This window comes from Octodon degus, unplaced genomic scaffold (genome assembly GCF_000260255.1).
Source record: "Octodon degus isolate 3935 unplaced genomic scaffold, OctDeg1.0 scaffold00116, whole genome shotgun sequence".
In the NCBI taxonomy this organism is placed as follows: Eukaryota; Metazoa; Chordata; class Mammalia; order Rodentia; family Octodontidae; genus Octodon; species Octodon degus.
In genome coordinates this window covers 4,289,154-4,302,503 of record NW_004524692.1, presented here as the reverse complement: position 1 = coordinate 4,302,503, position 13,350 = coordinate 4,289,154, and the positions used below count along the sequence as shown (strand labels likewise).

General features: G+C 44.6%; 1 pseudogene; it reads left to right on the top strand.

The window, feature by feature from the left end:
- Nucleotides 1-9,599, top strand: part of LOC101581073 — a 10,404-nt pseudogene extending 805 nt beyond the window's left edge.
- Nucleotides 9,600-13,350: the final 3,751 nt, after the last annotated feature.

Here is a 13,350-nt window from a genome sequence, read left to right as displayed (position 1 = left end):
CCCCCAGCACCACATGCCAGCCAGCCCTGCCCCCTGGTGGGCTGAGCTGGCCACACACAAAATGAATAAATAAAATTAAAAAAAAAAAAAAAGAGTATAATCTCAAGTTGCATCCACTTCCCTATGAATGTCTCAAGTTTATTCTTCTGTATGGCTGAGTAGTGCTTCATTGTATAAACAGACCACAGTTTTTAGTCCATTCCTTGATTGATGAGCATTTGGGTTGTTTCCAAGATTTGGCATTACAAATTATGTTGCTATAAACCTCAGTGCACATATATCACTGTGGGTTGATCTTTTTAATTCTTCTAGGAAGACACCAGAAGGGGAATAGCTGGGTCAAATAGGACCTCTAATCCTATTTTTTTTGAGGAACATCCATACTGATCTCCACAGTCATTGCATCAGTGTACACTCCTACCAACATTGGAGAAGGGTTCATTTTTCCCCAAAACCCTACCAGCATTTGTTATTGGTTGATTTCTTGATGGTAGGCATTTTTTTTTAATATGTTTGGTATAGGGTCTCACTACACAGCTCAGACTTGTAGGATTCCTCCTGTTGTCAGTCTCCCCAGTGGCATGATTACAGGTGTGCACCACTGCACCAAGACTCACTGGGCTCAGTGCACCTGGGAGTGGAGGGGAGTAGAGGGGGTGGAGCTATTGCAGCATGCATCAGATGGCAGGCATTCTTTCTGGAGTGAGACGGAACTTCACTGTTTTAACTTCATCTATTGAATGATCAATGATTTTGAACATTTTCTCATATATTTATTTGTAAAGGCTCAATTTTAATCAGTTCTAATGATTGGCCTGCTTTTTTCTGGATTACTTACTGATCATCTAATACACAAATTAATGACTGTTAGCCCCTCCATATCCTAGGTTTTGTGTCCAAGAACCCAAACCACCATCCAAGAAAAGGATTTAAAGGCAAATTGCTTCGAAGCATTTTGACTCTGTACAGTTTTTCTTGGCATTATATAACAGCAATTTGCATGACATTTACATTGTGTTAGCTGTTATGCGTAATCTAGTGGTAGCATAAAGTATATGGAAGGACGTGGATAGATCATAGGCAAAAATTTTGCCATTTTATCTAAGAGACTAGAACTTCTATGGATTTTGTTGTACTTGGGATATATTCCCTACAGGTACTGAGAGACGACCACGTTTAGTTTACTATTTTGTTTCTTGCTGCAATGAAAAGACATCTTTTAGATCTAAAATGTACTCCCAAGGTCCTGTGTGTCTGAGGTGGGGCATGGCCAGTGGAGGCAGGTCACTGAGGTGTGGCCATGAGGCTGTATTTTTCCCTGGAACTCGATCTCTCTGTCTCTCTCCGTCTCTCCGTCTCTCCGTGTCTCTTCTCTGTCTCTCTGTCTGTCTCTCTGTCTCTCTCTCGGTCTCTCTCTCTCTCTCTCTCTCTCTCTCTCTCTCTCTCTGTCTTTGTCTCTCTGTGTCTGTCTGTCTTTCTCCCTCTGTCTCTCTCTCTGTCTCCCTCTGTCTCTCTCTCTGTCTCTGTCTCTCTCTCTCTCCCGCCTCCCTGTTTCTGTTTCTCTTTGTGCCTCTCTGTGTCTCTCTGTCTCTGTCTCCTTCTCCCCCACCCACCTCCCTTCCTGGGTTGAATAGCCTCCTTTCTCTGTACCTCTTTGTCATGCTATTTCTTCCTGGGAGCCAACAAACTACAGACAGACTTCTCTGAAATGTGAGTCAAAATCATGTCTTATTCTAAAATTATGTCTGTAAGCTATCTTGTCCCAGCAATGGGAAAATGACAAATTCAGAATTGGTGGGTAGAGAGAGCCATGGGGGATGGGACAGAAGTGATTTGTGGTCTTGGTTCTTCCTCTAACTGGGCTGCTCTTGTACTTCTTTTCCTCATCTGCAAATGAGGGGGTTGGATTAAAAGTTTCTGTGGTTCTCTTTAGTTTAATAACACTATTTGAAGCTAAGTGGGAGGGCTAATGATACCAAAACTCAGATGTAAGCATTGGGTGGAGGTGAGTCACTGGGGTGTGGAGGGCGGGAGGGGGGAGGAAGTGAAAGTAGAAGAGGCATAACTCAGTGGATTAAGCAATGTCTGATAAAAGGGATAAAGGCAAACTCGGGGAAATGACAGGGGCATGTGAAACTAATAGGGATCATTTCCTCAGTAGTAAGAGGGCTTGAAACAAAGAAAGAATTCTCAATATCACACTTTGATTGGTTCCACATAGTCTAGAAGAAAAGTAAAGTCTGATTTTTAAAATCGGGTCCTAAACGTGTTTAGTTTGACATTCTTTAATTCTGTTAAATTTAATTTGCGTTTCACTAGTTCTCTTAGCTTGATGTTTTAACTGTTTGCATGCTACTTAAAATAAGGTATCTTAATTATTTTTCTACACTAATGGGTTTCAACTGATCACACACATCAAGATAGGAATGCATCTCTAATATCCTACGGCACTAGGTGTCCTCATTTCTTTTATTAAGAAAAACCTGTTGCTTATCCTCCTTGAGCTATTATTGTCTCTAGTGCTATGGTGAGCAACTGCTGTTGTCATGTGCCAGAAGAGGTTTTGCTGTCCAACTTGTCAACAGAGACATGGTCTGGTACATTTGGGATAAAGAGTATAAGATCAGGGCACTCATCAGTGGCGTATCATGACTTTGGGCATATTTATGAATTACTCTTAGCCAGTTTCTCCTGTCTGACAGGAGAAGTAACAGGAATAATACTTCATACTTGTGAAGAAGGAAGGGTTAAAGGAAACACCATTCAGAGAGTACTTGGTACAAAGGGGATCCTATTAAATCGGTGTCACTGTTGTTTTCCTGCTAGTGTGCATTGCTTTCTTTAGCGTGCGTGTCACTTCGGAGGAGATGGCTATCACACAGTCTTCAAAACAGAGTCCTGCTGGCCAAATAGCTCAGTGGACTAAAGCGCCTGTTTAGGCAGAGTGTAGGGCCTGGTGTTCCATCCGCCGTGTGCTGCGCTGGTCCCGCCCCCTGGCGCTGAGCGGTGATTGAGACTGGGTGTGGTGGTGCTGTGCCTGTAATCCTAGAGCTTGGGAGGCTGAAAACAGGAGAATCACTACGAGTTCAATCTACATAGTGAGAACCTGTAGACCCTGTACTTTTAAATACATTTAAAAAAAAAAAAAAGTGTTTTCTATGAAGGGCTTTTTAATCAGGACAAAATTTACAAATACAGACACTGGTTAAAAAAAATATGTCTTGATTTATTATTTGCCCTTCGACAAGTTCTAGAGGTAAATTGAGAGGCTAGTGCCCTTCTTAGAAAAATACAAACATTTTGTTGTAGCATTCAACAACTCATCCTGTGAGAGTGATTTTCATGTATAGTAAACAAGAGTAATGAAAAAAGTTGTCCTATTTCATTTGCAAATGAATATGTGCATGTGTAAGCTCAACCCAATTAATTATTTTGCTGTAATAGGCAAATAGGTTTCACAATAAAAGAACTTTATTTAATTTTAGTTTTGAAAATAACATTTTATGCAGGAAATCAATTTATGTATATGATAATCTTCTAGCTGTTATGCTTGTGTTTGATCCTAGTCACATCACTTAGTAGGAAAATCCTTAGCATTGCATACAATCTATAAAATCTTTTTTTTCTATTGAGAAATACATATGAATGAGACAGTTTCCCAGCTGATTAATAGGACAGTTTTGATAATCAATACATTGTACATTGTTATCTTCTTAGTGGTTATCCATAGTACAAGAAGCAGACAGGATATTCTGTCCAAATACTGTTAGTACATCTCTTCTCACTGATTTAAGCAAAAGTAGCTGTAAATTTATCCTATTTTGTATATATAAATATAAAATTATCTTTCCTTTGTATCCTTTTTTTATTGTCTATCAGAGGTGAATATTCTATTGGCATCTAAATACTATAGGTGTCTGAATTGAACTAAACAATCTAACACTGTCTAGCAGTCTATAATATTAGCAGGTTATCCTCAGAAGTTATTGTCTTGAGCCTTTTACAGCTCAACATATTAATATGGCTTTACTTTATATACCTCATTTTTATACTTTTCTGCTGGATGGTTAAGGCCAAGATATAGCAAGACCTATATAAGAAGAAATGTAACTTTTGTATCTGATAAGGTCAGCCAAGTACTCTCAGGATTTATCCTGAAGCCCTGTACTGCCCTTTGTACATCCTTTTGTCAGTGTCAGACATGAGAATGAGTCACGGCCACTGCTTGACCAATTTGCTCTCTGTGAAAGCCTGAGAAAATGTTTTTTCTCTCCATGTGACTCTCCCCAGGCATACTATACATCATCGAACACATTCCTCTGTGGCTCCATAACCTTCTTGATCAGAAAGTTTGGGGCACAACTGAGTTACATGTTGTTACAGTACAGGTTCTCCTATGTCCCAAGTCTTCACTGACCTTGAAAGACTAGGGCCAAAATGTTGGCTGACCTTGCAGCCCTTCCTTTTCTCCAATTTTGAACTGCTAACTTAGGTTGTTAACCCTCCAGAAGAGAAGCTAATTATTAACCTGCAATATATGCAGTTCAGTTTGCTCTATCTGTCTAAATATCAAACATTTTGGCATATCATGGAACAGGTATTTTCCATCAAATATTGATATGTTGAACTTTAAGTCCTTACAGAATATGAAGGAAAAATAATTTTATAAAAGTAGAAATAAACACATATAATTTATAAAATCTTAAGCTAGGTTTGTATTTATATTGCTTTTTAATGGTCCTCATAGCTTTACAACTCAATACATATTAAAATTTTAAATCCTAAAATGTCATGCTGTGAATGTGTAGTCTTTAATTAAATCAACCAAGTCTATCTCTAAAAAAACAGGAATTGTAGTCTGTCTTACACATTTTCTAAATTTATGAAAAGAGAACTTAAGAAAAGAGAGAACTTAACCTTAAGAATGTAACTAAGCTTGAGTATGTTGTAATTTTTAGTTTTCCATATAAGGAAAAGCTACTTTTGCCTATGGAGTATGTATGTATGTATGTCCTTAGAATCTTACAGTTTATTAAAGACCTTTAGACTTTTTGAATAAGATTTCAATATGAAGGACACTTAAACAGAGGAAAAACTAAAATAGTTTTCTCTCTCTACCCTAGCAATTTACATGAGAATTATCCTTGGTAGAAAGGACCATAGAAAAAACACACTAGCAAGTCAGCTAAAGAAAGTAGACCTATATAAAAATATCATTCTTTACTTAACAGAGCACTGTTGATTATTATCTATAACTTACTGATAATATAAGTCATAGATTCTGCACTTTATACAGGGTTTCCTTGAGATCTGAATTTATCTCTGGCTTCTTCAGAGTAAGGAGATGAAAAAAGTCTGATTCAATGGCCCCTTAACATTTCCCTCCTTTCTTGTGCATTAGTGAAGATTTAGCTAGATGTCAAAAGCTACAGTACTAATTAGAGCTGATAAAATTTAATATAATTAATTATTAAATACCATATGTGGTTACAGGGAATAAAAGAAGATGCTATTGAATACAGAAAGGGCACATTCAGGAAACAACTACCACCTCTAGGAATAAAGAAGAAAATACCCAAGGAGGATGCTAAGAATTAGGAAGTGGGTTCCTGTCACACAACAGTGAGAATTGGATCTTGTTGGAGAGTGGCCAGCCTGTCAGATGACAGGAAGTATTCTGCGGCTTGGTGAACTACAGTTTTTCCTCAAGAAACTAGTTACTGGGGTGCTACAAAAAATCATTAAAGATTGAATTTCGTTAGATCTCCCTCATGTCACTGCACGCTATACTCTAGGAGGAAAATAAACTACTCAGACTAAGAAGAAAAGCCTTGTTATCTGATGTTCTCTCCAGTGTCCTCTGTTAAGAAAGATAGCAGGCAGAGAGAAATGTTTAAATGTTTACATGGTCCTGCTCCTATATGCCAAAGTAGGTATGAGACAGGCAGATTTGATTCAGAGTTGTTGAGAGGCAACAACTTGGTAACTGCTATGTCTCATCTGTGTCTTTATATATTTTACTAAGTCCTTGTCCCCTAAATCAGTTACTTAGTATTTCTATTTCCATACCATGCAGAATATTTCCAAACGTACGTAATTGAGAGTCTTGCTGTGCCATTCAGGCTGGCCTCAAACTCACTACACAGCTGAGCTGGCCTCAGCCTCACAGTGATCCTCCTCCCTCACCTGTGTTTTGGTTTTGATAAACAGTAACCATCACTTATTAAGTGGTAGAAAGCTTAAGTAGTAGGTTTCATAAAAGTTCAATCTTGAAGTTTTCAGAAAGCTATGTGATTTTGCAAATGCTAACAGATATAAAGCTTAAAATTTTCATCTTTCTTTTCCATCTCAAGATGTAAGATGATGTTGTGACTTGACATTTTTGTGGAGGTGGGGAAGCAAGGGAGCACTGACTTCCAAGAGGGTCAGGCTCAGTCTGCACCGAACATTCGTTCCCGACACTGCACTATTGTTCTGTCTAGTTTCACAACCATGCTCCTTGCAATATTCTATGTAGTGTTAGCTTATCACTCACTTCAATCTCTAAATTTTACATATATAATTGTTCTTTATATTTTATTCATTAAAATATTTTTCTCACCTCCTTTTTGTTGTTCATTATCTTTTCCCCCAATTACTATCCACATTGGGTGTCTTATATAGTTAATTTCTGATATCACATTATGTGATATATTACCACATGATAGTTATATGCAGAACATATCTTCCTCTAGTCTTGCAATATTTATCATAAGGTACAGAAGACCAATGAAGGAAATATTTATGGCTTATAAGAAAACATTATCAACTTTATATTCAAAAACCATGCCTAAAAATGTAATTGGTGAAATTGAAATAAAAAGGTGGACAGAGTCTCACTATAGTTCAGGCTGGCCTCAGACTTGTAGCAATCTTCCTGCCTCAGCCTCCAGAGTGCTGGGATGGTGGTATGTGATGCCACACCCCGGTCACCTCACACACTTTAGGTACATACTGGATTCTAATCAGGCATGGTGGTGCACACCAGTGATCCCTGCTCTTTGGAGGCTGAGGTGAGAGGATTGCCCAGAGTTCAAGGCCAAATGGAGCTACATAGTGAGACATGGTAGCAAAAGAAAACACAACAAAAGCAACCCTGGATCTGGACCCTGGCCTGGTGCTCACTCACTCTCTGCTGTAAAGCATCCGTGCTCTCACCACCCATGGGCCCAGCCCCCCACTTCTGTCAAGGACATGTGCTATTTCCAGGCCGTGCCCCATGGGGTTGTGGTGACAGTTGCTTTCACGACAGGCAGGACTGAGCTGGCAGCATGGCACAGTGGAACAGCTACAACAGCTGGACATGTGGTACCTGGAGCAGCTGCACCAGCTCTACAGTGACAGCTTCCCCATGGAGCTGTGCCAGTTCCTGGCACCCTGGATTGAGACCCAGGACTGGACATACGCAGCCAGCAAGGAGTCACACGCCACACCAGTGTTCCACAGCCTGCTAGACGAGATTGACCAGCAGTACAGCTGCTTCCTGCAGGCATCCAACATCTTTACCAGCACAACCCACGCCTCATCAAGCAGCTCCTGCAGAGCAGGTACCTGGAGAAGCCCATGGAGATTGCATGCACTGTAGCCCAGTGCCAATGGGAAGAGTCCCTCCTCCTGCAGACAGCAGCCACTGCTGCCTAGCAAGGGGGCCAAGCCACCCACCCCACGCTGACCATGGTGACAGAGAAGCAGCAGATGTTGGAGCAGCATCTATAGGACATGCACAAGCAGGTGCAGGACCTGGAGCAGAACATGAAAGTGGTAGAGAATCTGCAGGATGACTCCAACTTCAACTACAAAACACTCAAGAGCCAGGGAGATAGATATGCAGTACCTGAACGGGAATAGACAGGCCGCCATGTGGCAGAAGATGCAGCAGCTGGAGCAGATGCTGACGGCACCGGGCTAGATGCTCAGGAGTGTCGTGAATGAGCTGGCGGGGCTGCTGTCGACCATGGAGTATGTGCAGAAGATGCTCAGGGACAAGGAACTAGCTGACTGGAAGCAGCAGCGGCAGATCACGTGCACTGGGGGGGCCTCCAACATCTTTGTGGACCACCTGGAAAACTGGATAACCTCACTGGCGGAGTTGCAGCTGCAAATCCAGCAGCAGATCAAGAAGCTAGAGGAGTTGCAGCTGAAGGTATCTTACAAGGGTGACCCCATCATGCAGCACAGGCCCGTGCTGGAGGAAAGAATCATGGAGCTGTTTAGAAACTTAATGAAGAGTGCCTTCGTGGTGGAACAGCAGTCTTGTATGCCCATGCACCCCGACTGGCCCCTGGTCATCAAGACCAGCATCCAGTTCACCACCAAAGTCAGGCTGCTAGTCAAGTTCCCAGAGTTGAATTATCAGCTGAAAATTAAAATGTACATCAACAAAGACTCAGGGGACGTGGTGGTTCTGTGCAGATCCCACAAGTTCAACATCTTGGGCACCAACATGAAGGTGATGAACATGGAGGAGTCCAACAACAGCAGCCTCTCGGCCGAGTTCAAACACCTAACACTCAGGGAGCAGGGCTGTGGGAATGGGGGATGCGCCAACTGTGATGCCTCCCTGATCATGACCGAGGAGCTGCACCTGATCACCTTTGAGACCGAGGTCTACCACCAGGGCCTCAAGACTGACCTGGAGACTCACTCCCTGCCAGTCGTGGTGATCTCCAGCATCTGCCAGATGCCCAACACCTGGGCATCCATCCCGTGGTACAACATGCTGACCACCAACCCCAAGAACGTGAACTTCTTCACCAAGCACCCTGTTGGGACCTGGGACCAGGTGGCCGAGGTGCTGAGCTGGCAGTTCTCCACCACCAAGTGTGGCCTGAGCATCGAGCAACTCACCACGCTGGCCAAGAAGCTCCTAAGACCACGCGTGAACTACTTAGGACGTCAGATCACACGGGCTAAGTTCCGCAAGGAGGACCTGGCAGGGAAGGGCTTCTCCTTCTGGGTGTGGCTTGATGACATCATCGACCTGGTGAAGAAATACATCCTGGTGCTGTGGAATGAGGGGTACACTATGGGCTTCATCAGCAAGGAGCGGGAGTGCGCCACCCTGAGTACCAAGCCGCCTGGCACCTTCCTGCTGTGCTTTAGCGAGAGCAGCAAGGAGGGCGGTGCCACCTTCACCTGGGTGGAGAAGGACATCAATACAAAACTCAGATCCGGTTGGTGGAGCCCTACACTGAGCAGCAGCGGAACAGCATGTCATTTGCGGGGATCATCATGGGCTATAAGATCATGGACGCCACCAACACCCTGGTGTCTCCGCTGGCCCACTTGTACCCTTACATCCCCAAGCAGGAGGCCTTCGGGAAGTACTGCCAGCCCAAGAGCCAGGAGCACCTGGAGGCCGACCCAGGTAGTGCCGCGCTGTACCCGAAGACCAAGCTCATCTGTGTGACACCAATGACCTGCAGCAATACCATTGACCTGCTGATGTTCCCTGCACTCTAGATTCCTTAATGCAGTTTGGAAACAACAGTGAAGGTGCCGAACCCAAACCCTCGGCAGGAGGGCATTTCAAGACCCTCACGTTTCACATGGAGTTGTGAGCCTGCCGTGTGAGGAGCCACGAGGAGGCAGCGGAAGCAGCCAGCCCTCCACGCCCTCAAGTTAAACCCCAGAGCATCTCCTCGCCTGTGGTTCTAGATTTTTTTAAATCTCCTACTTGTGATATCATCGAGCATCTGGCACTTCCTGAAGCAGAGGCGGCAGCGGACTGGCGTGGGTGACAAGCTCGTTATCTCCCAGGCTGTGCCCAGGCTGCAGCAGGGACACAGGCAGGGTGGCCAGGAGACCAGAGGGGCGTGCCAGCGCCTGCTGATGCTCCTCCCCCGTGCTCCTCCCTCCTGGCTTCTTCTCCAGGTTTGTCATTCTCCAAGTGTCTCTGGTGGTCTCTGCTTCCACCTGCGTCCCTTGGAGCCAGGCCTCAAATGCCTGCTGCTGCGCCTCGCCTGGCCGTTAGCTCGCTGGTGTCCAGTAGAGGCTACAGTGTCCACCCTGGTTGCCTATGTGAATGAAAAGTGGCCAAAGACAGAAAGGACTGGGGCACCCTCTCCACGTTTCAGAAGAGACCAACTGCTCCACAGCCAACCCTTGGGGACCCTAAAGCCAACCAGGGGCGCAGCCTTGGGTTTCTAGCTAGGGTGGCTAGAGGCAGGCTTACCTTCCTGAAGCCTGCCCAGCCACCTTTACCCCGAGGCTTCTCCCCAACCCTGCCAGCCGGAGCCCCTCAGCCTCTGTCACTTGGCTTTGGTTCCACCTGGCATGTCTTGACCATGTTGTGCTTTAGGAATCCCAGTGCCAGCATCTCTGGGAGTGCAAGGCCAGCGCCATCGGGACTTGCGCAGGATGCAGGGACCAGTGCATGACCCTACTCAGACTGCTCCACCTCTTCTCCTGCCTGAGGAGCCCCAGGGCCCAGGGGACACTGGCCCAGCTTGAGGGCCAGGTGCACCCCTCCCATGCCCCCATGGTCAGCTTGTGTCACTGTGCACAGAGACACTTAGCAGTGGGCCAGGAGAGCTGAGGCGGGGCTGGACCTCCTCGCGTTGGTTTCTGGGCCAGGAGGAGAACAAGAGGAGCACAGGAACTGCAGTGAGAAGGGGAGAAGCTGGCTGGCTTTAGGTCACCACAGGTGCACTTGCAGGTGACCTCATGCAGGGCCTGAGTGGCGTAGGGTGCACAGGGCCCTTGGCGCCCCTGCTGCGTGCGTCCCAGCCTGCTGCTTCTGCGCTGTGATCTGTAAGCTGCTGCCTGGCCATGTTGATTCCACTATGTACTTCCTTGTGTAAAAGTTTATATTATTGGGTTTTTGTTTTTGTATATTGCTATATCTAATTTCCAGAAATCAAAGTTATACAGAACCAAAAAATAAATTAAATTTTAAAAAAGGTGTAGGGTTAACATAACTTTGCCCACATTCTATTTTCCAGATGGAGCATGTACTTTTATCTTTTCACCAGCTCTGTTTATTTGATCCAAGCTTGCTCTGCAGAGCTGGTTTCTCTCCCACTATTCATTTTTGCCTTCTTGAATAAATTTTCCCTCTGTTGTCTGCTCATTTCATTCAATTATTTGACTTTGGCAAGAAGAACATGGAACCCAACTCCAAGAGAGGCCAGCTATCCAGAGCCCAGTAATGTTTAGTGGGTGAGCTCTTTCTATAAATAAGCTACTTTATCAACATTTTTTATGATTGCAGCCAGGAGTATACATTTTGGTATTGCCAGGGTAGATAAAAAAGCTCAGTTACTGGAGACTAAGTTCCCAAGACAAGCAGATAGGAAATATATTGGACTTCATGACCATGTGGATTTCATCAATAGCACCACTAGGCTATTTTCTTTCTTTCTTTCTTTCTTTCTTTCTTTCTTTCTTTCTTTCTTTCTTTCTTTCTTTCTTTCTTTCTTTCTCTCTTTCTTTCTTTCCAATGTATTTAGTACAAGGTCTACAGGGTCTCGCTATGTAGATCAGACTAGTAGTGATTCTCCTGTTTTCAGCCTCCCAATTGCTGGGATTACAGGTGCATGCCACCACGCCCAGTCTCAATTGCTATCTCAGTATGCCCGGGAGTGGGGCTGGCACAGCATGCTGGGGGTCAAACCTCAGCCTCTGTGCTCTGCCTGAACAGGAGCTTTAGTCCATTGAGGTATCTGGCTGGCCCTTATTAGGCTATATTCTTAATGGGTGAGAAAGATCATTGTCTTAGTTACTTTTTTCTCATTGCTGGGACAAAATATCTAACACCAAAAATTAATGAAGAAAAGATTTAGTTCCTCGTTAGTGGAGGTTTCAGTCCATACTGAAGGCTGGCTCTAAGGCAGAGTGGCACATAAAAGAAGGCGGCTGTTCATGGTGGTGGAAAACAGTGATGAGCCAAGGGAGGAGCAGCAGCTCAGGCAGCTAGCAAGCCCCTCTCCTTTCCCCACATTGTATACAGATTACCCACCCCAGGGTGTGTGTAGCACTCACACCCATAATCCCTGAATTGGATCATGAATCAATGTGAAACTCTAGAAGCCACTCCAGTGACTGCATGGGGTCTTGGGGGGACCACTAGACACAAAACATAACAGTCATCTAAGGAAAAACCCAGTGACTGCCAAGGAAAGAGTTCCTGTTTCAAGTGCAAGAAGATTGGACACAGTGTATGAGATTATACCAAGCCACTGCCTAGTCCCTGCTCCACATGTACACTAACTAATGAGCCTGACTCTCTGCATTTGGAGATCTAACTGTGCCTCCTCCCAGAGAGAGGTAAGGTCAGCCATAAACCTTATTTCCTTTGATAACTGAAGAGACCCAGGAGAGCCTACAATATACCTGGTCATGGGACACCACCATCTCCTCTGAGGAACCTTGGGTAAACTTTTAAACCCCTAGAATGAACAAAAGTAACTGACAGTCCCTTTAGGGAAATAAAACATGCTCTTACTCAGGCTAGCACTGGAATGCCTTGAAAAAAAAAAAACTTTACATATCAGAAAAGGGAGGAATTGTTTTGGGGGTCTTGATCCAAAGGCTAGGCAAGAACCCCACCCAGAGGCATGCTTTTCAAAGAAATTAGATGGAGTGGCCACTAGATGGCCCCTCTGCCTGACAAAAATAGCCACTAGGGCTTGTAGTAACAGAAGAAGCTACAAAGTTAACATTGGGACAAAGACTAGAACTCCTGAATCTGCATCAAGTCAGAGCTGTTATGGAGACAGAAGGTTGTTTGTGGTTAATGGTGGAACAGCTCACTAAGCATTAGGCCATGCTCTTAGATACCCCTGAGGTTCTTATAAAACTTGTACTGTGATTAGCCCTGCTTCTCTGATGCCTACAGGCCCAGGAGGAAGCTACTCTTGTGAACAAGTCATCTCTCACAGCTATGCCGTTAGGCAGGACCTCAGTGATCTACCCCTCCAAGACCCAAGAGGTGTGGTTCCCTGGAAGTAGCTTTGGTAAAGAAGGGAATTGAAAGGCAGGTTGTTCAGTTGTCAGCTCACAACTGGTCAATGAGTTCCTCCAGGAATTTTTGTTAAAAACTTGGAGTAAGGGAACACCTGCTGACTAAACCCAAAATGGAAATGCCACTTCATGGTAATCCTTGCCATACCCACTACCGTTAGCGTGACAGAGATAGATAATTGGGCTCATCTCTCTAAAATAAAGACATAGGGCTGGTGAGATAGCTCAGCAGACCAAGAGCCTGCTTAGGCAAGTGCAGGGGCCAGGTTTCCACCCCTGTTACCACACACCATGCTGGCCCCGCCTCTGGGCGTGCTGAGCCAGTGACTGAGTCTGGGCATGGTGGTG